Source organism: Oryctolagus cuniculus, chromosome 17 (assembly GCF_051225735.1).
Source record: "Oryctolagus cuniculus isolate XC-2025 breed Fujian yellow rabbit chromosome 17, ASM5122573v1, whole genome shotgun sequence".
In the NCBI taxonomy this organism is placed as follows: Eukaryota; Metazoa; Chordata; class Mammalia; order Lagomorpha; family Leporidae; genus Oryctolagus; species Oryctolagus cuniculus.
Genome location: NC_142883.1, coordinates 69,624,732 through 69,650,572, shown reverse-complemented (window position 1 = coordinate 69,650,572; position 25,841 = coordinate 69,624,732). Strand labels below are relative to the sequence as shown.

At 39.6% G+C, this 25,841-nt stretch overlaps 1 long non-coding RNA gene across 2 annotated transcripts in view; it reads right to left on the bottom strand.

Moving 5' to 3' along the window:
• Positions 1 to 1,844: 1,844 nt before the first annotated feature.
• LOC138846303 (uncharacterized) overlaps positions 1,845 to 25,841 on the bottom strand; it is a 145,836-nt gene continuing 121,839 nt past the window's right edge. For both annotated transcript variants that reach the window (XR_011383764.2, XR_016223751.1), the window contains one exon: positions 1,845 to 4,068. This is a non-coding gene — a long non-coding RNA (uncharacterized LOC138846303). The remainder of the gene's footprint in view (positions 4,069 to 25,841) is intronic.

The following is a 25,841-nucleotide window of genomic DNA, read 5'->3' as shown; positions in this document are numbered from 1 at the left end:
GATTCCCTCTTCTTCGATTGTTCTGAATAGTTTGAGAAGAAATGGAATTAGTTCTTCTTTAAATGTCTGGTAGAATTCAGCAGTGAATCCATCTGGTCCTGGGCTTTTCTTTGTTAGGAGGGCCTTTATTATGGTTTCAATTTCTGTTTCAGTTATGGGTCTATTTAGGTTTTCTATGTCTTCATGGTTCAATTTAGGTAGATTGCATGTGTCCAGGAATCTATCCATTTCTGATAGATTTTCTTGTTTGCTGGCATACAAGTCCTTGTAGTAATTTCTGATGATTCTTTTTATTTCTGTGGTGTCTGTTGTTATGCTTCCTTTTTCATCTCTGATTTTATTGATTTGGGTCTTTTCTCTTCTTTTTTTAGTTAGCTGGGCCAATGGGGTATCAATTTTGTTTATGTTTTCAAAAAACCAGCTCTTCGCTTGGCTGATTTTTTGGAATTTTTTTTGGATTCAATTCTGTTAATTTCTTCTCTGATTTTAATTATTTCTCTTCTCCTACTAGATTTGGGTCTGGTTTGCTGCAGTTTTTCTAGGTCGTTGAGATGCGCTGAAAGCTCATTTATTTGGTGCCTTTCCAATTTCTTGATATAGGCCCCTATTGCTATAAACTTGCCTCTCAATACTGCTTTTGCCATATCCCATATGTTTTGATATGTTGTGTTGTTATCCTCATTTACTTCCAGAAAGTTTCTGATTTCTCTTTTGGTTTCTTCAATGACCCAGTGTTCATTCAGGAGCATGTTGTTTAGTCTCCATGTGTTTGCATACTTTCTGGGGTTTCCTGAGTTGCTAATTTCCAGCTTCATTCCACTGTGGTCTGAGAAGCTGCATGGTATGATTCTAATTCTTTTAAATTTGCTGAGACTTGCTTTATGGCCTAGTATGTGATCAATCCTAGAGAAGGTTCCATGCACTGCTGAGAAGAATGTGAAGTCTTTAGATGTATGATTGAAAGTTCTGTAGATATCTGTTAGATCCATTTGGGCAATAGTGTCGATTAAATCTGCTGTTTCCTTGTTGATCTTCTGTCTGGATGATCTATCTATTTCTGAGAGTGGAGTATTGAAGTCCCCCAGTACTATTGTATTGGAATCTAAGTCTCCCTTTAAGTCCCTTAACATATCTTTTAAATAGACCAGTGCCCTGTAATTAGGTGCATATACATTTATAATAGTTACATCTTCCTGTTGAATTGAACCCTTAATCATTATATAGTGTCCCTCTTTGTCTCTCTTATTAGTTTTTGTATTAAAGTTTATTTTGTCTGATATTAATATGGCTACACCTGCTTTTTTTTGGTTTCTGTTGGCATGGAATATCTTTTTCCAGCCTTTCAATTTCAGTCTGCATGCATCTTTGTTAGAGAGATGTGTTTCTTGTAGGCAACAAATAGTTGGGTGTTGTTCCTTAAGCCAGTCAGCCAGTCTGTGTCTTTTAACTGGACAGTTCAGGCCATTCACATTTAATGTGACTATTGATACATAGTGACTTTGCCCTGCCATTTTCCCGGAGATATTTTCTAGTATATGCTTTGAGCTTCCCATGCTCTTTTACTGGTAGGTGTATATTTGTGTCCTTTAAACCACATTAAAGACATGGCTTTTATTTTACAGAAAAAAATAAAATTTGTAAATGCCTTTTTCAAGTGGAATTTTAAAAAAGATTCTCATTTAGCACATCTGTGTGAGAGATGCTTTATGTTTTCAAATTTTTCTTTCTGTAGTTTCAGATAATGTGAAAACCCTCGTTCCCATGCATTTTCCTCATCAGTGGCTAGTATAAGTTTTTAATGTTATGGGGTGATTTTATTAAACACATTACACTGTACAAGCATATTTTGCATTTACAGTGTGTTTTATTTCTAGATTTTCAGCATGTATTCTGTTCCATTGCTTCAGCTTGCTTCTGTGTTGTCACCATTGCTGAATAATCTTGTCTAACTCTGTACATTCTTAGTTTCCTCTCAAATCTGTTTGATTTATGTTCATTCTTATATTACCTTCCTTTATGTACCACTCTTGTATTACCTGTTTAATTTAATTTAATTTTTTCTTCTCTAATTCATTTTTACTGAATTCTAATTCTTTTTCTTTTGGGTATTTACATAGTAATCCAATTATTATTCATACTTGAATTGTTCTGATTCTGACAAATTTGTTCTTTTTCAATCTAATATTTTATTTATGTCAGATCATTTTAATGCTATATATATTTTTGTTGTTGTTTAGTAATAATGTCTTTCATGTGTCTTCACTTTGCTTTTTTATTCTCTGTTGCTCTGTGTGTGAATTGCAACTGTGCCTATTCCATGTTCATGTTGGAGCACAATGGCTCTATGCTGTTTTATGGGGAGGCTTCTGTGTAGGTTGTTAGGAGACAGGCAGGGAAGAATCTTCTGGCATCATATTTTAAAGTTTCGTATGAGCTTATGAATTGTACTAAAACATGGCTCTTCTCTATTTTCTGGAAGCTTCCTTTCTGCTATTTTTTCATCATAGGTTAGAACTTTCTCTTTACCTTGATTTTAGTTTTGCCAACATTCACATTGGATTCTCCTCCCAGTGGAGCTTCCTCATTGTAGATCTCTGCTCAGAAACAAGTGCATGTGCTTATGACTTTTGTGAGTTACTTCTTCCTAGGCCCCACCAGCATCAATGAACCTTACAGAAAACCTGCTACTCTTTAACACATCTTAGCTGATTTCAGCTTTTCTCTTAAAGGCATCCCATCAAATTTCTCCTCAGGATGAAGACTTCACTTTTCTTGGAAATTTTGGATCTTGGATACTTCTTACTTTAAAAAAAAAAAGAATTGTGGTTATGTGTATTGGCCATATACATATTTAGTCCCTTTAGGGATCTATTTACTGACATAGAAAAACCACTTTGAAATAATGATCTTGATACCACCCTCCACATATTCTACTATGGCCCCAGCCTCATCAGGTTTTCCTTCATGAGAAATAAACTAAAAATTCAGGCAGGGGCTCATGGTTTATTAGTAAAATAATGCCTTCAGAGACTCAGTGGGCCTTGTGGCACTTTGGCTCCAAAGAGTATCTTGTTACAAGTCATTTTCATGACAGACACAAGCCATCTTTTTATTACTTCTCTCCTGGTCATGATACTTCATCTCAAATTAATGGAAATGCCCTTAGCACAGTGGAAAAATGATAGTAAGAAATATTTCCTTCAATGTGGTCTTTAAACTAGAGCACACTATTTTCTTTAAAATTCTTACTCAGTTTTTATATCAAAGTCTCATGAAATTGATTGCTTCATGCTTGGGGTTTGAAAGCAAATTTTCCCATCCTAGAAATCATCACATTGCTGAACACTATTTTTTTTACTATTATTTAATGGAATCATCTGCTTTCACACTATTTCTATCTACTAAATAAAAATTTTACCAAATATTTGACCCTGCATAGAAAAATCTTTTTGTTTTAATCCTCTGAAATTAGTTTCCTTATTAATCATCACGTTTCAAGACTTGTTTTGTCTTTGCTAACCTTTCTTTTCAAGGTACTCATTCATGATATTCTTTGCTGGACAGGGGAAAGGAGGTCCTGTGTGGGTAATAAGTCACATCTGGAATATCAGAGACATGGTAACATCAAAGTATGCACGTTCTACAAACCATTCGAAGAGTAGCTGATTTGACGTGCAACAGATTAACACACCATTTGGGATGTCACATACAACTGCAGAGTGCTGGGGATAAGTCCCACCTCTGCTTCTCCTCCATTTTCATACCAATTCTAGTGGGAGGCAGATGATGACCATACTCGGCCTCCCCTCGTGGTCATCGCGTTTCCCTTTTTTCTCTCTGGTCTTTTCCTTCTCTGCCTCTTCTCATCTTTCTCGCTGGGGCGCTCTTCCTAACCAGGCCCGCGCCTTTCTTCTGCCCACGGTGCTCCATTTCTCTCTGGCCGCCGCCGACACTGCTGCACAGCTGGTGTCGGTGCCTCGCTTTTTCCCTGACGTCGTTCCTGCAGCTTATGGCCCAGGCCGCCTTGGGTCTTTCTGCTCAAGGTTACCACATCCCTCTTTAAAAATTCTGTCAAGAAAGAGAAGACGCTTTACCCGACTCTTGGGCCGTTATCTCATGGCGAACTTTCTGACCAAGTATACAGCTACCCAGATGGCCTTGAAGTGCTGTATAGGGAGCAGTTCCACTTCAACTTGGGAACCTAGCTGATGAGAGGGGGTTCCATCTCCTAACTTGTCCATGTGCATTGACTGGAAGCTGGAAGAGCAGAAGAGGTGTCCTCCAGGCACTCCAGTAATGGAATACTGGTGTCCCAAATGATGGCTTAACTCGCTGGACCACAGCACCCTTTCCCCAAAGTAATGCCTTCATGGCTTCCTTGGTGTGACCTGAATTAATTTTGGAAAGTAAACTTGACCTGAATCTGGAAAAAAAAAGAATAAGAAGAAGATGATGATGACTGAAGTATTTTGATGATGCCAGCCACATGGGAGTCCCAGATGGAATTTGTTGGTCTTGGGTTTAGACTAGCACAGCCCTGGCTGTTGCAAGTATTTGGTAAATAATCCAGAGGATGGAAGACAGCTCTCTTTGTTGCTCTTTCAAATAAACAAATATAAAAATATTTTTAAGGGTTCATAAAATTAAATTAAATATATGATTTTATTTTGGTGCAGTAACAATTTGGAATTCATAAAATGCATTTTTAGCTTACACACTTTGCGTATATTAAAAAAAGTCTTTTTTGCCAAAAAACTATACCAAAGTAAACTCATACTTTTAAGTCTCTTTCCATGTACTTTCCAAATCTCCCCATGTTTCACCCACTGCAATGTAGGGCAGCCACAACTGATGTTCCCATCCAGGCAGTAGACTTACATTCTGAGTATTTATGGAGCCTGAAAATAAATTTTGATGCAATTTTAATTTAGAACCAGAGTGAAAAGTTTGGAATACAGTGAGAGTGGACATGAGTTTTAAGTACTCTTTTTCTTTAGGTTTTTTTTTTTTTTGACAGGCAGAGTGGACGGTGAGAGAGAGAGAGAGAGAGAGAGAGAGAGAGAGACAGAGAGAAAGGTCTTCCTTTTGCTGTTGGTTCACCCTCCCATGGCCGCCATGGCTGGCGCACTGCAGCTGGTGCATCGTGCTGATCCAAAGCCAGGAGCCAGGTGCTTCCTCCTGCTCTCCCATGTGGGTGCGGGGCCCAAGCACTTGGGCCATCCTCCACTGCACTACTGTGCCATAGCAGAGAGCTGGCCTAGAAGAGGGTCAACTGGGACAGAATCCGGCGCCCCGACTGGGACAAGAACCTGGTGTGCCGGCACCGCAGGCAGAGGATTAGCCTATTGAGCCACAGCGCTGGCTTCTTTAGGGTTTTAAGCTAGTTGACTGAATAACAAAAAAGTAAAGTTTAGACAAATATTCTTCTTAAGTGTTTTTATTGAGTTTTAGAAATCCTGATTAAAACCACTTGCTAGTTAAATATCTTCATTGTCCCAACTTGGAGAAATGAATGTCTAGGTTATACTCCCATGCAGTGTTGGTTAATAGTTTCTGTAATAACTTTCAAAAAGATTATTGACTACATTTTGCCCTATTTGAAAAATTAAATCAATGAAAATGAAAGATAAATTATGTATGTGGGGATTATCCATAAGAACACCTGTAAAATTTATGATCTGCAATCTCAGTGTGCAAAGTTTTCCTCATTTAGACTGTTTAGCCTTGGCTTTCTTTCCCCTTTATTATGATACATCAGTGTGAATCTTAGAGATTGTCATGCTTTCTCTTGTCCAATGAAAGCTGGGTTAGATTAGCACTTCTCTACATAAGATTCTAGATTCCTGAGTGCTTATTAAGCTAGTTATGGGGGTCTGTATGCTTGAGTCACAATTTGAAAGAAAATAATTGGTAACTAAAATGTTAACATTATTGTCATTAGCAGTATTACTAAGTATTTTCTTTTTATCTTATTGTTCATTTTATTCTTATTGGCTTTTGATGTTTTGAAAATTTACAGCATAAAACTGGGAAACTATGGACTGTTGTGCATTTGAAGGTCTATATATTTATTTTAAATTTCATGTCTGTGAATAGTGCTAGTATTTCCTTTGCTTTGTTTTTAAGTACAATCAAATTACACAAGGAAATGACAGCTCGCAATGCATGTACCTGAGTGTAGACAGGCAATCTAAACAGTAAAGTTGGGCACTCTGGGTTTATTGGTAAACAGTGCCAAGTCTATGAGGGAATGGATAACAAACATCTTTAGCTTCCAATCAGTGAAATTTCTGTTTAAAAGTCCAAAATTTGGGGATTGGCATAGCGGTGTGGTGGTTAATGTTGCTGCTTGTAATGCTGGCATCCCATATGGGCACTGGGTTGAATCCCAGCTGCTCCACTTCTGATCCAGCTCCCTGCTAATAGACCTAGGAAAGTGGTGGAAGATTGCTTGAGTACTTGCTCCCCTGCATCCACATGGGAGGCCCAGAAGCCTGTGGCTCCTGGCTTCAGATTAGCCCATTTCCAGCCATTATGACCATTTGGGAGTGAACCAGTAGATGGAAGATATCTCTCTCTCTCTTCTTCTCTACCTTTGCTTTTCAAATAAATAAATACATCTTTAGGGAAAAAAGTCTGGAAATGAACAAGTGCAGATGTGTTGTGTTATTTATTTTTAGTCATAATGTACAACCTTAAAATAAGTAAGAAAGGACTCTGAATCCTGGATGGTACAGAAAGAACATGGGATTCATAGGAGATTGCTTAGCCTGAACAAGGGCACATTGAGAAGATTTTGTAAATACGGAATTAAAAGATAAGTATTCTTGTAAAAATATTTAAATCCAGGTATAGTTTTTACAGTCCATATTTTCTATCAATTTTGAAGACTCATCATGTCATCTTAGAGCTTCTCATGAAAACACAGTATTATATTTTTCTAATATAAGAATATTCTATGAGCATCACAGTTACCTGATTTCATGAATATTTATTGTTGTAATTTTTCCACATGTCAGACATGTCCTAGAAACAAAGTGGGGGAAGTGACTGGGTCTTTCCTTTGCCCATTCCTTTCATTTAGTCTTGCGCACTCCCTTTAATATTTCATTGACCTACTGGAAACAAAGGCTAGTTGCCCCAAACTCACCTCATTGTCATCTTTTTCTCTGGATTCTCTTATGTTGTCCTTGAATGTTTTACTCTAGAGCCTGAAAATTCTTCAGAAATGTAGTTTTAATTTTTATTTTTAATATTTTTTTGACAGGCAGAGTGGACAGTGAGAGAGCGAGAAAGAGAGAAAGGTCTTCCTTTGCTGTTGGTTCACCCCCCAATGGCCGTCACAGCCGGCGCAATGTGGCCAGTGCAGCACGCTGATCCAATGGCAGGAGCCAGGTACTTATCCTGGAATCCCATGGGGTGTAGGGCCCAAGCACCTGGGCCATCCTCCACTGCACTCCCTGGCCACAGCAGAGAGCTGGCCTGGAAGAGGGGCAACCGGGACAGAATCCGGTGCCCCGACCGGGACTAGAATCCAGTGAGCCAGTGCCGCAAGGCGGAGGATTAGCCTAGTGAGCTGCAGTGCCGGCTCAGAAATGTAGTTTTAAAGCTAAGTTTTACAGGCTTCAGTTAAACATGTTTCACTGGGAGATAATATATCTATGCAGTATGTGAATCACATACTGCATTGCTAGAAGAGTGGGTCTGCCAGATAAAATGCAAGACACACTAATACTGTGTGGAACATCATCAAGCCAAAAATAACATTGCTTAGCAGAAATTCAAATTTAACTATGGGCTTCATCTTTCTAAATCTGACCATTTTGTTCAAACGACATATAAAAGCTTTTCAAATTAACTAATGAATTGATGACAAACTGATACTTATACTGTATCATGATTAGTCCCCTTTTAACCTAGGGTGTGAGGATATTTTGATATTTGCACTTCCATCAACCAGTTATCTATCAGTCCAATTAGTTATACTTACTATTGTGAAGTCTATACATGTATAGGCTTCACAAAATACTTTTTAAATACAGTTCTATCTGTATTACCACAGTAACATTTTAGGGAAGAGAAAAACTTCCCTTGTCAGCTGTGGCCATTAGTAATTTCAAACTATAGTTTCTAGTTGAAAGATAGGCTCAATGCTTCTATAACAATAATCACTTCCTTATCTTTTCTCAAGTGGCCACAACTCAAGTACCATGATTCCAAAGGGTAGGATTCCTTGTGTGATGAGACTAGATTGATCACACTATTTGACAAAGTAATTTCATTTCTAGAAGTTTATGCTAAGGAAACAAAAGGAATAGACCACAAAGACATCTACACAGGGTGTTATTTACAGTGTTTCTTGTAATAGCAATCAATCAACAAATAAATAGAAAAACAGAGGACAACATTCACAATGCCATCAGAAAATGATTAGCTAAGTCAGTGATGGCACATCCAACCAGATTTGTCTCCTAACTAGATCTTACCATTTATTCTTATGCAGCTACTATCCAGTCTCAACAAGATAAATGAACTTTCTAAAACAGCAGAGACTAACAAGAGACCTTAGGGCTTAAAAAATAGTATAGAATTATATAATATGTGGAAACATTCTTATTATCAGTATTAAAAACCCCACAGAGAAATGAGTCAGAAATGTGAAGAAAATGTAAAACACCAAAGCCAATAAATAGCCATTATACTCTCCCTCATCCTAAGCAGGTGGCTGCAGCCTCCAGGTGGGATTCTCCCAGGAAGACCCGAGGGGAGGCAGGAGGGTCCCAGCAGGTGGCAGGATCCCACTGGTGAAAGGGTGCAGCCTAGAGCAGGCCCTTGGCCCCTGTACCCAGGCCTCACCTCTACCATCTGGAACATCCTGGAGTTCCCATCCCTGCTGTAAAGATGCTGATTTGTTGCATCTTCTGGGTCCTGTGTGCTGATGGCTATGTGAGCTGTCCAATCTGACGCAGTGACATCACTGCCACATAATCACACTGGATTGTGACACCACAGAGTTCCAAATTCCTGGAGGAGAGAAGTCCAAGGAGGAGCCTCTGCCACTTGGAGACTCAGGATCTAGTGCGGTGTCCACTGTTCTCTGACCTTTTCCACCCAACACAGCCCATCTCATATGCCTGGGAATGGTGAGTGCGTGGGGCCAGGTGTCCAGAGTCGGGGAAGGGGAAGCTGGTGGTACCTGCTGGCAGAATGCAGGCTCCAAGAGGGCATCCCTGAACCTGTAGGCCCGATCTTGCTGTCCCCACAGCACACTCCTGGGTTCCTTGTGGTCTAGAAGATGTGGTCTGCCCTGGTAGGCCCCTTCCCTGTTCAAAGAGATGTCTCAGCCTCAGAGCCCTCTGTGAGGAGCTGTTTCATGGCAGCCCCACGTCTCCCCCAATCGTGCAACGGGGGCAGGGCGTAAACATGGAGAAACAGTGCTGTGTGTATGTTGTGTATGCTTGTGAGGAGTTGTCGTTTATAGGATTGTCAGTTCCTCCATTCTTTGTGTGTGGGAAGCAGGATGTCAGTTTCTAGGACCCGGCCTTCCTGAGTAGCTTTCCAGGAAATACCCCATTAGTGTAAATATGTGGTTTTACTAAGGAGAAACAGTGTAGTGTGGGCAGGGCTGTGGTGTAGAGGGTAAGCTGCACCTGCAGTGTTGGTATCCAATATGGGTGACAGTGTGAGTCCTGATGCTCCACTTGTGATCCAGCTCTCTGCTTCTATTTTTTTTAAGATTTATTTATTTATTTGAAAGGCCAGACACTTCTTCCATGTCTCTCATGTGGGTGCCAGCACCCAAGAACATGGGCCATCTCCCACCAATTTCCTAGGTGCATTAGTAGGGAGCTGGATTGAAAGTGGATCACCTGGTCTCCCAGCAGTACCATATGGGATGCATTCACAGCAGGTCAAGGCTCTAACCAATTGCACCACAGCACCAGCCCCTTCCTTATTTATTTCTGCAGTAATCTTTCATTATTCATGTTTTTCTGCTACCCTGTAACTTGACTCATTCTTGTTTTTTTCTGGGTCCTGGGGAATGGTGGTAGGTTGCTTCTGGGATATAGTTTGTTCACGTTAGTAGATACTTGGTAATCTAAAGTCATAGTTTTTAGTTTCTATATTTCTCTGCTAATCATGAGGACCTTCTAGATGACTGCAGAAATTCTGGCAGAAATGAGGATGTATTAATTTGCTAAAAAAATACCACAGATAATGATTTAAATCATGGAATTTTACTTCTGAGAGTTGTGGAGGTTGAAAATATAAGATCAGGGTCCTAATAGCCTTGATTTTTAAAGAAGCTTTTCTCCTGATGTGACAGAAATATATATCATTTGACCTGCTTAAAAGCACTTTCTTCAGGTAGAGTCATGTTGGTGGTTAGCACGTCAGTGTTTGAGTTTTAGGGAGGCACATTTCAGTGCATAACAGCAAAAGGGGCCCTGTGGTCTACTTCAATGACAGCCAACTCTAAGGACAGAAATTTTGAAATCAGTGTTAGGATTTCTTACAGTATTACTGTCAGTGCTATCTCCATCAAATGTGCATTCATGTACACACACAAACAAAACTACCTGACACATAAATGCATTCTACAGTGGAAATGCCTGATGGTTGTGTAAAGGTAACATCGACATAAAAATCCAGAAGATGGCCTATAAGCAGATATTAAAAAGAGAATAAAAAGAATGACAACAAAATCTGCAGGTACCTATATTTATGTATATATGTATGATATTCAATATTAATAGTTGCTAAAAGAAGAATACTGATGTGTGGGAAATAAAAGCTTAACCTTACCTTACAATATTGCAGCCTAGTCTACATGAAAGGTGTCTTCCTAAAATCTTTCACTGGCACACACTGTGGCACAGTAGTTTAAGCCTCCACCTGCATCACCAGCATCCCATGTGGGCACCACTTTTTGTCCCTGCTTCTGCACTTCCAGTGCAGCTCTTTGTGAATGGCCTAGGAAAGCAGTGGAATATGGCCTGAATGCTTGGGCCCCTGCACCCACATGGGAGACCTGGAGGAAGCTGCTGACTCCTGGCTTCTGGCACCTGGCTTCAGATTGGCCCAGCTCCAGCTATTGTGGCCACTTAAGGGGTGAACCAGTGGATAGAAGACGTCTCTTTCTCTTCCTCTCTATATCTGCAACTCTGCCTCACAATAAATTAATAAATTTTTCAAAAACCTTTCACATTTTTAATTTCTTACTTTTTAAATATTTATGTATTTGAAAGTCATAGTTAAAGAGAGAGGAGAGATTGGTCTTCCATCTAATGTTCACTCTTTAATTGGTTGCAACTGCTGGAGCTGTGCCATTCCAAAGCCAGGAGCTTCTTTCAGGTCTCCCAGATGGATGCAGGGACCCAAGGACTTGGACCATCTTCTGCTGCTTTCCCAGGCCATAGCAGAGGGCAGGATCAGAAGTGGAGCAGCCAGGTATCAAACCAGTGCCCATATGGGATGAAGGTACTTCAGACCAGGGTGTTAACCTGCCCTGCTACAGAGCCAGCCCAACATTTTAAATTTCTGATACTCTAAACTTGCTCAGGACTACATTACATGTAGGAAAGATGCATTCAAAAATTATAAATCTAGTGCATTGTAGCAGAAATTTTAACAAATACTTGTGATTTTCTCAGCATTATATATGAAATTAATGACATAATGAGTCATTGTCAGAGTTTTAGCTCTTTAACAGCCACTTATAATACTTTTTCAAATTTATTGCTAGTGTGTTCTTTTCAACACTTGCCCTGGATTTTACCAGTTTAGTGAACATGGAGTTGCCTATTATAGGATTTGCATTTTAATGCATTTTAATGGCACATGTAATCAATATCTGAAAAGCCTTCAACACATAAATAATAACATGAATCAGGTTTTTTTTAAAAGATTTATTTATTTCTTTGAAAGTCAGAGTTGCACTAATAGAGGAGAGGCAGAGAGAGGGAGAGAGACAGAGATAGATAGAGAGGTCTTCCATCTGCTGGTTTACTCCCAGTTGGCCGAAGCCAGGAGCCAGGAGCTTCTTCTGGGTCTCTCACATGTATTCAGGAACCCAAGGACTTGGGCCACCTTCTATTGCTTTCCCAGGCCCTAGCAGAAAGCTGGATCAGAAGTGGAGCAGCTGGGACTTGAACTGGCACCCATATGGGTTGCCAGCACTGCAGGCAACAGCTTTACCTGTTATGCCAAAGTGCCGGTCCCACATTGCATCTTTTTAAGATGATACGGGTGTAAGTTCATGAGAAATTATTAGCATAGTAGGAGCCGACAGATATAGATGATTTAGGATGCCTTATTAGGAATGGTGATGCTAATTTTCTTATAAAATAAATAAATATAAAATCAAATATGGTCAGACATAAATGAAGACTAAATTTTATTAGTAGTGATCCAGAAAACACTGATCAGGTCTTTTCCTTCTAGTGTTAAGTTTATATTTTAAAATTCATATTAAGTGAACAAATTTCATATAATTTATATATATAGATTTAAGACCAAAATGATACATCCTACTCTATCTTCCTTTGCCTCATACTTCCAACTCCCTCCTTGTTTTATTTTCCTTTAATTTTTACAACTGCATGCTTTGAGTTTATTTTAGAATCACAAGCTTTAACCTTCTACAAAACAAAAAAATTCAGCACGTAGTAGCAGAAATATCAATGAGTATATTTTCTATACTCTATCAAAGAATACAGAAAAGGGCTATGAACAATACTCAAATCTCAAAATATCAATTTAACTCAGATGCTACTTTTTGTTGTCTATATATTAATTACCACCAGAGAAAACATATGGTATTTGTCTTTTGGGGACTGGCTTCTTTCACGAAGCTTAATTGTTTCCAGTTGCATCCATTTAGTTGCAAAAGATAGGATTTCATTCTCAATTATGGCTGAATAGTATTTTACACTGTATATATAGCTCATATTCTTTTTCCAGTCACCAGCTGATGGACATCTGGGTTGATTCCATGTTAGCTATTGTGAATTGAGCTGTCATAAACATGAGGGTAAAGATAATGCATGCATATTCAATTTCATTTCATTTGGATAAATTCCCAGGAGTGGGATGGCAGGATCATTATGGTATATCTGTTTTCAGATTTCTGAGGAACTTTTATACTGCCTTCCATAATGTCTGTACTAGTTTCATTCCCACCAACAGTGGGTTAGGATACCTTTTTCTCTACCTCTCCACCAGCCTTTATTGTTTGTTGACTTTTTCAAAAGAATTCTTTATTTGAAAGGTGGAGTTACAGAGAGGGAGAGGCAGAGGCAGAGAGACATATGTATTTTATCTGCTAGTTTATTCTCCATATGGCCCAACAGGTGGTGCTGGTCCAATCTGAAGCCAGAGTTAGAAGCATCTCCCTGGTCACCCAAGTGGGTGCAGGGGCCCAGGCACTTGGGCCATCTTCTGCTGCCTTCCCAAGCACATTAGCAGGGAGCTGGATCAGAAGTGGAGCAGCCAGAACTCAAAATGGCATTCATGTGGGATTCTAGTACTGCAGGCAGCAGCTTAACCTGCTGCACAAAACCTCCCTCCCCTGACTTTTGGTTTCTGTATGAGAGCCATTCTAACTGGGTGAGGTAAAAGGTCATTGTGGCTTTTATTTGCAGTCCTCTGGTGGCTATTGTTCCTGACATGTTTTCATGTGTCTGCTTGCTAATTGAAATCCATCCTTGGGAAAATGCCGATTTATATCCTTTGCCTATTTCTTGACTGGATTGTTTGTTGTTGAGTCTTGAGCTCTTTCTAGATTCTGGATATTTTACTTTTTCAGTTGCCTAGTTTGCAAATATTTTCTTCCATTCTGTCAGTTGCTTCATCTTGTTGAATGTTTACTTTGCAGTTCAGAAGGTTCTTAGCTTGATGTAATCCCATTTGAGTATTTATACTTTTCTTCTGTGCTTCTGGGAGCTTTTTCCAAGAAGGCTTTGGCGATGCCAATATCTTGCAGAGTTTCCCTCTAGGAATTTGATGGTATCACATCATAGATTTAGATCATTGATCCATTTACACTGTATTTTATATAAGTTGTAAGGTAGAGATCTTGTTTCATTTTTCTGCATCAGAAGGTCAAATTTTCCCAGCACCATTTTTGAAAGTTGTTCTTTGTCCAGGGATTTCTTTTGGATCATTTGTCACAAATTAGTTGGTTATGGATTTGTGGATTTATTTCTGGGGATTCTACTGTGCTTCATTCATCTACATGACTTTTTGGTGCCAGTACCAGGCTGTTTTGATTATAACTCTCTTGTAATAGGTCTTGAAGCTTGGTACTGTGCGGCTTCCAACTTTGTTTTTGTTGTTTAAGATTCCTCTAGCTATTTGGGGTCTCTTGCATTTACATACCAATTTTAGCATTATTTTCTCTAGATGTCAGAAGAGTGTTGTTTGTATTTTGATTAGGATCATATTGAATCTGTAATTGCTTTTGGGGTCTGGTGCTGTAGTATACTAGATTGAGTCTCTACCACCCACACTGGCATATCACATGAGCATCAGTTTGTATCCTGGCTGCTCCTCTAATGATCCAGCTCTCTGTGAATGGGCTGGGAAGTCAGTGGAAAATAGTTCAAGTACTTTGGCCTCTGCAGCCACATGGGAAACCCTGGAGAAACTCCTGGCTCCTTGCTTCAGATTAGCCCAGCTCCAGGTATTGTGGTCATTTGTATTCAATGTTTTTTATGAAGATTTTTGCATCTATGCTCATCAGGGATATTTTTCTTTCTTTTTGCTTTTAATTTTTTTACTTGACAGGTAGAGTTAAAGACAGTGAGAGAGAGAGAGAGAGAGAGAGAGACAGGGAGAAAGGTCCTTACTTTGCTGGCTCACTCTCCAAATGGCCACAGTGGCCAGAGCTGTGTTGATCTGAAGCCAGGAGCCAGAGGCCTCTTTCTGGTCTCCCATGTGGGTGCAGGGGCCCAGCCTCTTGGGCCATCCTCCCCTGCCCTCCCAGGCCAGAGCAGAGAGCTGGACTGGAAGAGGAGCAACCAGGACCAGAACCAGCACCCACATGGGTTGCCAGCTCTGCAGGTGGAGGATCAACTCTGTGAGCCACAGCACCGGCCCCCATCAGGGATATTTTTCTATAGTTCTCTTTCTCCACTGTATCTTTTTCTAGTTTAAGAATTAAGATGATGCAGGCTTAATAGAAGGAATTTGAGAGGATTGTCTCTCTTTGAATTGTTTTTGAATAGTTTGAGAAGAATTGGAAGTAGTTCTTCTTTAAATGTACAGTAGAATTCAATAGTGAGGCTGTCTGATCCTGGACTTTTCTTTGTTGGGAGGGTCTTTATTACTCATCCAATCTCTGTCTTGGTTTTTGATCTGTTTAGCTTTTCTGTGTGTCTTCATGACTCAATTTTGGCATACTGTGTGTTTCCAGGAATCTGTTGATTTCTTCTAGGTTTTCCAATTTGTTAGCCATCACAACAGATGCCCACATCCTATATTGCAGTGCTAATCTGAGTTGGGCACTCCACTTCCAAATGAGTTTCATGTTAATATCCCTGGGAAACAATGGATGATGGCTCAAATTCTTTGATTCCTGTCATCTAATTTGGAGAACTGTAACCTAAATGGGGACTTGAGAACCTGGTCTTGCACAGTTGTAGCCATGTAGAAAGTGAACCAGCAGATGGGAGATCTCTATGCTTCTCTTTCCTTCTTTCTTTGTCTCTGTGTCTCTCTGCCTTTTTTTATATTAAAATATTTAATTATTTATTTGAAAGCATTACAGAGAAAGGAAGAGACAGAAATCTTCCACCACCTAATTCATTTTTGAGATGACTTCTATAGCCAGAGTGTGGCCAGCTTGAAACCAGGAGCTTCTCATCTGATGTGTGTGACAGCAGCCCAGGCACTTGGGCCATCTTCCACTGCTTTTAAGTCCATTGGCAGGGAGCTGGATCAGAAATGGAATAGCTGGTACTTGAACTGGTGCACATACAGGATGCCAATGTAACAGATAGCAGCTTTGTCCACTGCACCACAACACCAGCTCCTCTTTCTGCCTTTCGAATATTTTTTTTTTGAAAAAGAGCTCAAGGTAGTAAAAGTCATCATGACTGAGCAATGGCAAATATATTGATGTAATCTACTTTTTAAAAGATCTATTTATGCATTTGAGAGGCACTGCTAGAAAGAGTGGGAGAGGTCGATCTTCCTCCTGGTTTGTTCACTCCTCAAATGGCTGCTATGACTGTGGCTAAACCAGATTGATATCAGGAGCCAGGGGCTTTTTCCAGGTCTCTCACATGGGTGTAGGAGCCCCAAAATTGAGTCATCCTGTGCTGCTTTCCCAGACACGTTAGCAGGAAACTGGATCAGTTTGGACCATTAATGTCTATGATAGTCTCCTTGCAGTTAAAGGATTTAGAATACATCTGGATTATGGGTGGGCCAAGTACAACAGCTTCCAGTTGTCCAAGGTTTGGACTAGATGGGTTCTAAGAAGTTTTGTTAAAATAGTTATTAATCATAACTCTCAGTTTAAGCTTTTCTTACCAAATTTTCATGTTTGCTGCTGTTAACATCTAAAGGAAATTTGGGTCTCTTTATTCCAACCGATGAAAGCATCCAGACTAACAGTAATAAGGTTAACATGCAGCAGAATGGTGTCCTCTGAACTTAAATAGTTTTTCTTGCTTGGAAGAGGGGTCACCTCCTGCATTATACTGACATAGATAGTAGATATTGGAGACCATTCCTTCTGCCAAATGGAGAATGCCACATTTTGGTCCATCATATATATATACATACATATACATATTATATATATCATATATATATAAAGATTTACTTATTTATTTGACAGATATAGTTACAGACAGTGAGAGAAAGAGACAGAGAGAAAGGTCTTCCATATGCTCATTTACTCCCCTAATGACTGCAATGGCTGGAGCTGGGCCAATCTGAGACAGGAGCTTCCAGGTCTCTCACATTTTTGCAAGGACCAAGGCACTTACCATCTTCTACTGCTTTCCCAGGCTATTGCAGAGGGCTGGCTGGGAAGAGGACCAGTGGGGACTAGAACTAGTGCACATATGGGATGCTGGCACTGCAGGTGGAGGATTACACCAGTGCACCACAGTGCCAGCCCCAGTCCATCCTTTATTAAGGAGACCTCAGTAACCATGCTCAGGTTTTACTGTCCTATATTCACGGCCAAAGTCCTAGCAGACAACATGGTTTGGAGAATCATAGGCACAAAGTGTGTAGGAACTTCATTTCCCATATAGCACAGTTAATAACAAGGATCCAAGAGGGAAATTACTTGCATCATAGTCTTTGAGAACTAATGGGCATCACAGGTGATCTAGAGAATTTAGAAGTTTTGTGAGCGCCTAGAGTGAAAAAGTCACTGGGAGCACAAGGACAGTGCCTGGAGTTTATTTTGATGTATTTTAGCCCCTTTCATCAGAGGGAGGCCCATATAAGCTGGACTGATTTGTAGCAAAGGTGACAATTAATTTTGTAAATGAGGTATGCATTGCACTAAAACCCAAGTAGGATGATTAGGCTTGTATGTACTTGAGAAGTCTGTCAGATCATCTCATTCATGGAGCTTGTCATCTATGTGATGCATGCTTGTGTTCCTGATAAGTGGTGGGTGTGGTTAATTTTTTTTGCAAAAGTTCTGTTTGATGGCGAAGTCAATGAGGTGCCCACGTATACCTCAGAAGTATCTTTTCAAGGTGAAGGCAAACTGAGACTGAGGGGCTTTTGGAAAAACTTTGAAGAAAACACATTTGCCATACCTGGTTAAGACACATCATTTATCTTTTGAGATGCATCAGATTTGTTAACATTAGGTATTAGGTACAATGGACATGGTGGATGGCATATAACAATATGATTCTAATAATCTATCATGAGGTGCTATTTTTTTTACTGGATTTAGCAGATTAAATTGGGATGCCTAATGGGGAATAGCTGGAGTAATCACCTTTTTGTTAATTAAATATGAGATAATAAATGTTAGTGTATGAAGACGTTGAGTTTCCTTTTATTGGGCCATCTTTGTTATTTTAATCTGGGATCTGTGAATTCTCATTTTCCCTAGCCAAGTTGTATCTTAAAAACTTGTTTTTATTCCTCATCATGTTAACTCTGCTGCTTCTGGGATTTTTTTAGTACATCTGACAATCAGAAATGTAGATAATAGTATAGTTAAAATGAGATATACCAAGTAAAGTATTTATTTTTCTTCTGATACATATTTTGGAATTCTTCTAAAATTCCTATTGAGTGCCCTTGTTAAATTTAGTTGAATTCCTGGTTAAGACTTATTGGGGCCACTCTACTGATTACACCTATGAAACTTTGTTCATAAATGCATATAGAACCTGGGGAAGTTAATGTATATCTTATGCTGTAGAGACATAAGATGGAACATCTTTTTTATCCTTTTTCATTATATAATTTAAAAACAAATTTTAGGTTTTCAATAGGATCAAATTATGTACTTTTCAGAAATGTACACGTGAAGACCACTATAATTTATGATTTTACATTTTCCTTCTTCAGATATTTAAAAAGCTTTACTGACATTAGGGCTGTGATATAGCAGGTCAAGCCCAGCTCTGGTCATTGTGGCCAGTTGGGAGTGAACCAGTGGGTGGAAGGTGTCTGTCTCTGCTTCTCCCTATCTGTAACTCTTCCTCTCAGATAAATTGATAGATTGATCGATAGATAGACAAATAAATAAATCCTGTAAACATTTAAAAATAAAAAATAAAGAAGACTGACCTCCCTCAATTTGCAGAAAAAAGTCACTGAGTTCAGAGATGATACAAGAATTTGAACAGCACAATTCAGACATTATATCTAGTAAAAACTGACCATAAGCTGTGGGCCAAGTGTCAGTGCCCATTTACAGTACCACTCAAATCCTCAAGAACTTGATCATAATTTCATGTCCATTCTCATTTATACAGGAAAAGGAGAAAAGCAGGAGTTCTATGGCACCCCTATATCTGTCTCTCTGCCTAATTTGTCATAGAAACTACAAGTTAAGTGCAAATCTCAAAAAATAAAGTTTTAATAAATATGTAACTAAATGGAGTGATTCATAGATGAATTTCAGGAATTACCAGGTGGTGCAATTTTAAATATTCATGAAGATTTTAGAAGGCACTCAGCCCAATTTCCAGCCATTTTAATCTACTGAATGTATTCAAATAAATTTCCTTACTGTGAAATATGATACATTGATAGCTGAAAAATTGTTTTAGTAGGAAAATCAAGCATCATTTTACAAGATTAAAAATGGGTTGTTCAGGAAGATTGGTTTCTTTGAATATTTTAAGTTACAAAGAATCCTTGGAGTCTTTTCCTGAGTATCTGTAAGAAGTATATATTTTTGTGCAGCAGGTGAAAGCCCTACCCTGCTGTGCTGGCATCTCATATAGGGCCCGTTTGGAGTCCCAGCTGCTCCACTTCTGAACCTTGTTTCTGCTATGGCCTGGGAAAACAGTGGAAGATGGCCCAAGTCCATGGGCCCCTGCAGTTGCATGGAAGACACAGAAGAAGTTCCTAGTTCCTGGCTTTGGATAGCTCAGCTCTGGTTGTTGTGGCCATTTGGGGAATGAACTAGCAGGTGGAAGACCTCTCTCTCTTGCTCTACCCCTCTCTATAACTCTGTCTTTCAAATAGTTAAAATAAAAAAAAGCACAAGAAATATGTGAGGTTTTTAGAACCATATTTTAATTATGAGATTTAAAAATAATGATAAATTTAAATACAATTCCCAAGAATTCTTTCCACATTTGAATTTCTCCACTTATACTATGTTTCTTTCAGTTGTATATATGTCAAACATTAATGAGGACTTGATTATTATGTGGGTATCTCATGTGGTTAGACAAGTTCTGATGTATCCCTTCCATGTCCCAGGAGGCTGATTCTCCAGCCGATATATGGATCATCTTCATTGCTTCCTAATGGAGATGTGCATTGGTATCTGGGAATCTAGCCTCATCTGCCCATGATGTCAGCAGGTCAGGACCATGGGAAATTGCCTCTGGCCTCCTTCTTAGCATGTGCCATTCCAACCATTCCCACCATCTTCACAGAATTCCTGACTCTGGGGCTTTCCTCATATACTCGAGTTGTGTGGTTGGTTTCTGTGTCTGTGGATGTTAGTGTGAGGTTGAAAGGAACCTTAGAGAGCAGGACAGGTGTCTGTCTCTTGGTGGCATAGGTGACAGTCATAGATCTGAGGTGTTAAGTTATGTCATTCAGGTGCACCCTGTAGATCTTGGCTGGCCCAGGAAGGGACACCAATGCCACATCCTCAGTTCTGGAGCTGGAGAAAGGGTGAATAAGGTTGAGACTTTAAAGATATTTTTGTCAAAAATTGGTGCACTGAAAGAAGACCAATGTGTCTCCAGGTGTACATAAGGCAGCTCCAAAAGTTCTGTAGAGTCTGTTTCATCCAGGGCCAGTTTATACTATGTTTCTTTCAGTTGTATATATGTCAAACATTAATGAGGACTTCATTATCATATGGGTGCCAGTTCTAGTCCCGGCTGCTCCTTTTCACATTCAGCTCTCTGTTGTGGCCTGGGAAAGCAGGAGAAAATGGCACAGGTGCTTGGGCCCCTGTACCCATGTGGGAGCCCAGGAAGAATCACCTGGCTCCTGGCTTCAGATCAGCACAGCTCTGTCCATTGTGACCATTTTGAGTGTGAACCAACAGAAGGAAGACGTTTCTCTCTGCCTCTCTCTCACTGTCTGTAATTCTACCTGTCAAATAAAGTTAAAAAAAAAAGTAAAGTCTGTTTCATCTAAGATGGCAGTGGGATGGAGCTGGATGTTCAGGCCATATGGATGAAATGTGTGTGTGTGAATGTTGATTGCACCTCTGTCACTGTTTAGCTGTCTGTAAGATGAGTACATTAACACTGCTAGTGAAATGTCCCTGCATTTCCTGAGAAATCCTTGTGAGGTGTGTGCAGGCTGACTTACACTATGTGGCAGTTGCATTTTTGGGGTTTCATGATATGTCTTCTTATAGTAAAATGTCTGTTTTCCTGCATTGTGTAGCCTGCCTTGCACTACTCTTTCAAGGTTACAGAACTTTATACAAGACCTAATTTGCAAAAATGTGGAAGTTTGGATGCTCTGTGACAAACCCATTTGCAGAGAGAGAGAGAGAGAAAGAGAGAGAGAGGGAGAGAGAGAGAGAGTTGTCTTCCATTTGCTGATTTACTCTCCAACTGGCCATGATGGCCAGAGTTATACAAATCCAAGCCAGGAGCCAGGAGCTTCTTCCAGGTCTCTGACATGGGTGCAGAGGCCCAAGGACTTGGGCCATCTTCTTTTTTTTAACTTTTATTTAATGAATATAAATTTCCAAAGTACAGCTTATGGATTACAATGGCTTCCCCGCAATACCGTTCCTCCTTTTACAGAAGATCAGTTTAGTATACATTAAGTAAAGCTTTCAAAAGTTTGCACCCCCATAGAAACAAAGAGTGAAATATACTGTTTGAGTACTCGTTATAGCATTAAATCTCAATGTACAGCACATTAAGGACAGAGATCCTACATGAGGAGTAAGTGCACAGTGACTCCTGTTGTTGACTTTACAAATTGCCACTCCTGTTTATGACCTCAGTAATCTCCCTATGCTCCAGTCATGAGTTTCCAAAGCTATGGAAGCCTTTTGAGTTCTCCGACTCTTATCTTGTTTAGACAAGGTCATAGTCAAAGTGGAGGTTCTCTCCTCCCTTCAGAGAAAGGTACCTCCTTTTTTGAAGACCTGTTCTTCCTCCCTTCAGAGAAAGGTACCTCCTTCTTTGAAGACCTGTTCTTTCCACTGGGATCTCACTCACAGAGATCTTTCATTTAGGTGGTTGTTTGTTGTTGTTGTTTTTTTTTTTTTTTTTTTTTTTTTTTTTTTTTTTTTTTTTTGCCAGAGTGTTTTGGCTTTCCATGCCTGAAATACTCTCATGGGCTTTTCAGCTAGATCCGAATGCCTTGAGCCAATCAGCCAATCGGTGTCTTTTAATTGAAGAGTTAAGTCCATTAATGTTTAATGTGACTATTGATACGTAGTGACTTTGCCCTGCCATTTTCCTGGAGATATTTTCTAGTATATGCTTTGAGCTACCCATGCTCTTTTACTGGTAGGTTTTCTTCCTTTACCTTCTTTCATACTGATGGTCGTGTTTCTGTGCTTCTGAGTGAAGCACATCTTCAAGTATCTTTTGCAGGGCTGGACGAGTGGCGGCAAAGTCTTTCAATTTCTGTTTGCTATGAAAGGTCTTTATTTCACCTTCATTCACAAATGAGAGCTTAGCAGGATATAATATTCCGGGCTGGCAATTTTTCTCTCTTAGCACCTGGGCTATGTCTCGCCATTCCCTCCTAGCCTGTAGTGTTTCTGATGAGAAGTCAGCTGTGATTCTGATTGGAGATCCTCTGAGAGTAATCTAACGTTTCTCTCTTGCACATTTTAGGATCTTTTCTTTATGTTTCACTGTGGTAAGTTTAATTACCAGGTGTCGTGGTGAGGATCTCTTTTGGTCATGTTTACTAGGGGTTCTATGAGCTTCCTGTACTAGGATGTCTCTGTCCTTCTCCAAACCTGGAAAGTTCTCTGCTAGTATCTCACTAAAAAGGCCTTCTAATCCTTTCTCTCTCTCCACCATGCTTTCAGGAACTCCTAGAACTCGAATGTTGTTTTTTTTAATAGTATCCTGTAGATTCCCAACAATATTTTTTAGATTTCTAATTTCCTCTTCTTTTTTTTACATGTATTTTCTTTTTTTAACTTTTATTTAATGAATATAAATTTCCAAAGTACAGCTTATGGACCACAATGGCTTCCCCCCCATAACGTCCCTCCCACCCGCAACCCTCTCCTCTCCCACTCCCTCTCCCCTTCTATTCACATCAAGATTCATTCTCGATTCTCTTTATATACAGAGGATCAGTTTAGTATACATTTAGAAAATATTTCAACAGTTTGCTCCCACACAGAAACATAAAGTGAAAAATAATAGATGATTTTTTAAATGATGATGAAATCAGATCAGACCTATTGTCATGTTTAATCCCAGTGAGAGTCAAGTTGGGAGTTGATAATTTCTTTTTTTTTTTTTTTTACAGAGGATCAGTTTAGTATACATTAAGTAAAGCTTTCAACAGTTTGCACCCCCATAGAAACACAGAGTGAAATATACTGTTTGAGTACTCGTTATAGCATTAAGTCTCAATGTACAGCACGCTAAGGACAGAGATCCTACATGAGGAGTAAGTGCACAGTGACTCCTGTTGTTGACTTTACAAATTGCCACTCCTGTTTATGGCCTCAGTAATCTCCCCATGCTCCAGTCATGAGTTTCCAAGGCTATGGAAGCCTTTTCAGTTCTCTGACTCTTATCTTGTTTAGACAAGGTCATAGTCAAAGTGGAGGTTCTCTCCTCCCTTCAGAGAAAGGTACCTCCTTCTTTGAAGACCTGTTCTTTCCACTGGGATCTCACTCACAGAGATCTTTCATTTAGGGTTTTTTTTTGTTTTGTTTTGGTTTGGTTTTTTGCCAGAGTGTTTTGGCTTTCCATGCCTGAAATACTCTCATGGGCTTTTCAGCCAGATCCGAATGCCTTTAGGGCTGATTCTGAGGCCAGAGTGCTGTTTAGGACATCCGCCATTCTATGACTCTGCTGAGTATCTCGCTTCCCATGTTGTATCACTCTCCCCTTTATTTATTCTATCAGTTAGTATTAGCAGGTACTATACTTGTTTATGTGCTCCCTTTGACTCTTAGTCCTTTCCTTATGATCAATTGTGAACTGAGATTGATCACTTGGAGTAGTGAGATGGCATTGGTACATGCCACCTTGATGGGATTGAATTGGAATCCCCTGGTATGTTTCTAACTCTATCATTTGGGTCAAGTCAGCCTGAGCATGTCCCAAATTGTACATCTCTTCCCTCTCTTATTCCCACTCTTATGTTTAACAGGGATCACATTTCAGTTAAATTTCAACACTTAAGATTAACTGTGTATTAATTACAGAATTAAACCAGTCATATTAAGTAGAACAGACAGAAAAAACTACTAAGAGGGATAATGTATTAAGTTGTTCATTAACAGTCAGGGCTATGCTGATCAAGTCACCGTTTCTCATGGTGTCCATTTCACTTCAGGAGGTTTCCTTTTTGGTGTTCAGTCAGTTGTCACCAATCAGGGAGAACATATGTTACTTGTCCCTTTGGGACTGGCTTATTTCGCTCAGCATGATGTGTTCCAGATTCCTCCATTTTGTTGCAAATGACTGGATTTTGTTGTTTCTTACTGTGGTATAGTATTCTAAAGAGTACATATCCCATAATTTCTTTATCCAGTCTACCGTTGATGGGCATTTAGGTTGGTTCCAGGTCTTAGCTATTGTGAATTGTGCTGCAATAAACATTAGGGTGCAGACCGCTATTTTGTTTGCCAATTTAAATTCCTTTGGGTAAATCCCAAGGAGTGGGATGGCTGGGTCGAACGGTAGGGTTATCTTCAGGTTTCTGAGGAATCTCCAGACTGACTTCCATAGTGGCTTGACCAGTTTGCATTCCCACCAACAGTGGGTTAGTGTCCCTTTTTCCCCACATCCTCGCCAGCATCTGTTGTTGGTAGATTTCTGTATGTGAGCCATTCTAACTGGGGTGAGGTGAAACCTCATTGTGGTTTTGATTTGCATTTCCCTGATTGCTAGTGATCTTGAACATTTTTTCATGTGTCTGTTGGCCATTTGGATTTCCTCTTTTGAAAAATGTCTATTGAGGTCCTTGGCCCAACTCTTAAGTGGGTTGTTGGTTTTGTTTTTGTGGAGTTTCTTGATCTCTTTGTAGATTCTGGTTATTAACCCTTTATCTGTTGCATAGTTTGCAAATATTTTTTCCCATTCTGTCGGTTGTCTCTTCACTCTCCTGACTGTTTCTTTTGCAGTACAGAAACTTCTCAATTTGATGCAATCTCAATAGTTGATTTTAATTTCCTCTTCTTTTCTTAGGTTTGACTGTATGTTTTCCTGTCTCTGTCTTCTAAGTCCGATATTCTCTCTTCTGCTTCACCCATTCTGTTTTTAAGGCTCTCTAATGTGTTTGCCATTTGATCTATTGAGCTCTTCATTTCATTTTGATTGCTCTTCACTATCACACTTTCCTGTTCTACTAGTTTCTGCATTTCATTTTGATTCTTCCTTAAAATTTCATTTTCATGAGAGAGATTTTCAATCCTGTCCAATAAGGATTTCTGTAGTTCAAGGATTTGCTTTTGAAAACCTGTAAATGTTCTTATCATAAATTTTTTGAAATCCGTATCTTGCATTTCTTCTATCTCATCATCTTCATAATCTTGGCTTGGGGTGTTTTGTTTATTTGGAGGCATCATAGTGTTATCGTTGATCTTGTTCCTCGATTTCTGTGTTTGTTGCTTGGCATAGTTAATTCTTTTTTCGTCACTGTGCGTTTCTTTTTTTTTTAATTTTTTTTTATTTTATACTATGTCTGTGTTAAGTGGACTGCCTGCTGTTGGAGGAGCCTTGGAGGCTTGAGATGGGTGTGGCCTGAGAGCTCTGCTTGGTTCTTCTGGGTTACGGGTGTGCAAAGGTGACACCCTGAGGTTATGCGTGGTAAATCTCTATTTATTTATTTATTTATTTAATTTATTCAGGGGGTAAATAATACCGCACCGCACGGCTGTGCAGAATTGATGGTAATTAGCTTCCGATCTCTGGCTTCTACCCAAAAAGTCTGTGCAGGCTCTGTTTCTCCTCTGGACTCCCACTGGGTTGCCTAGGCTACTGAAT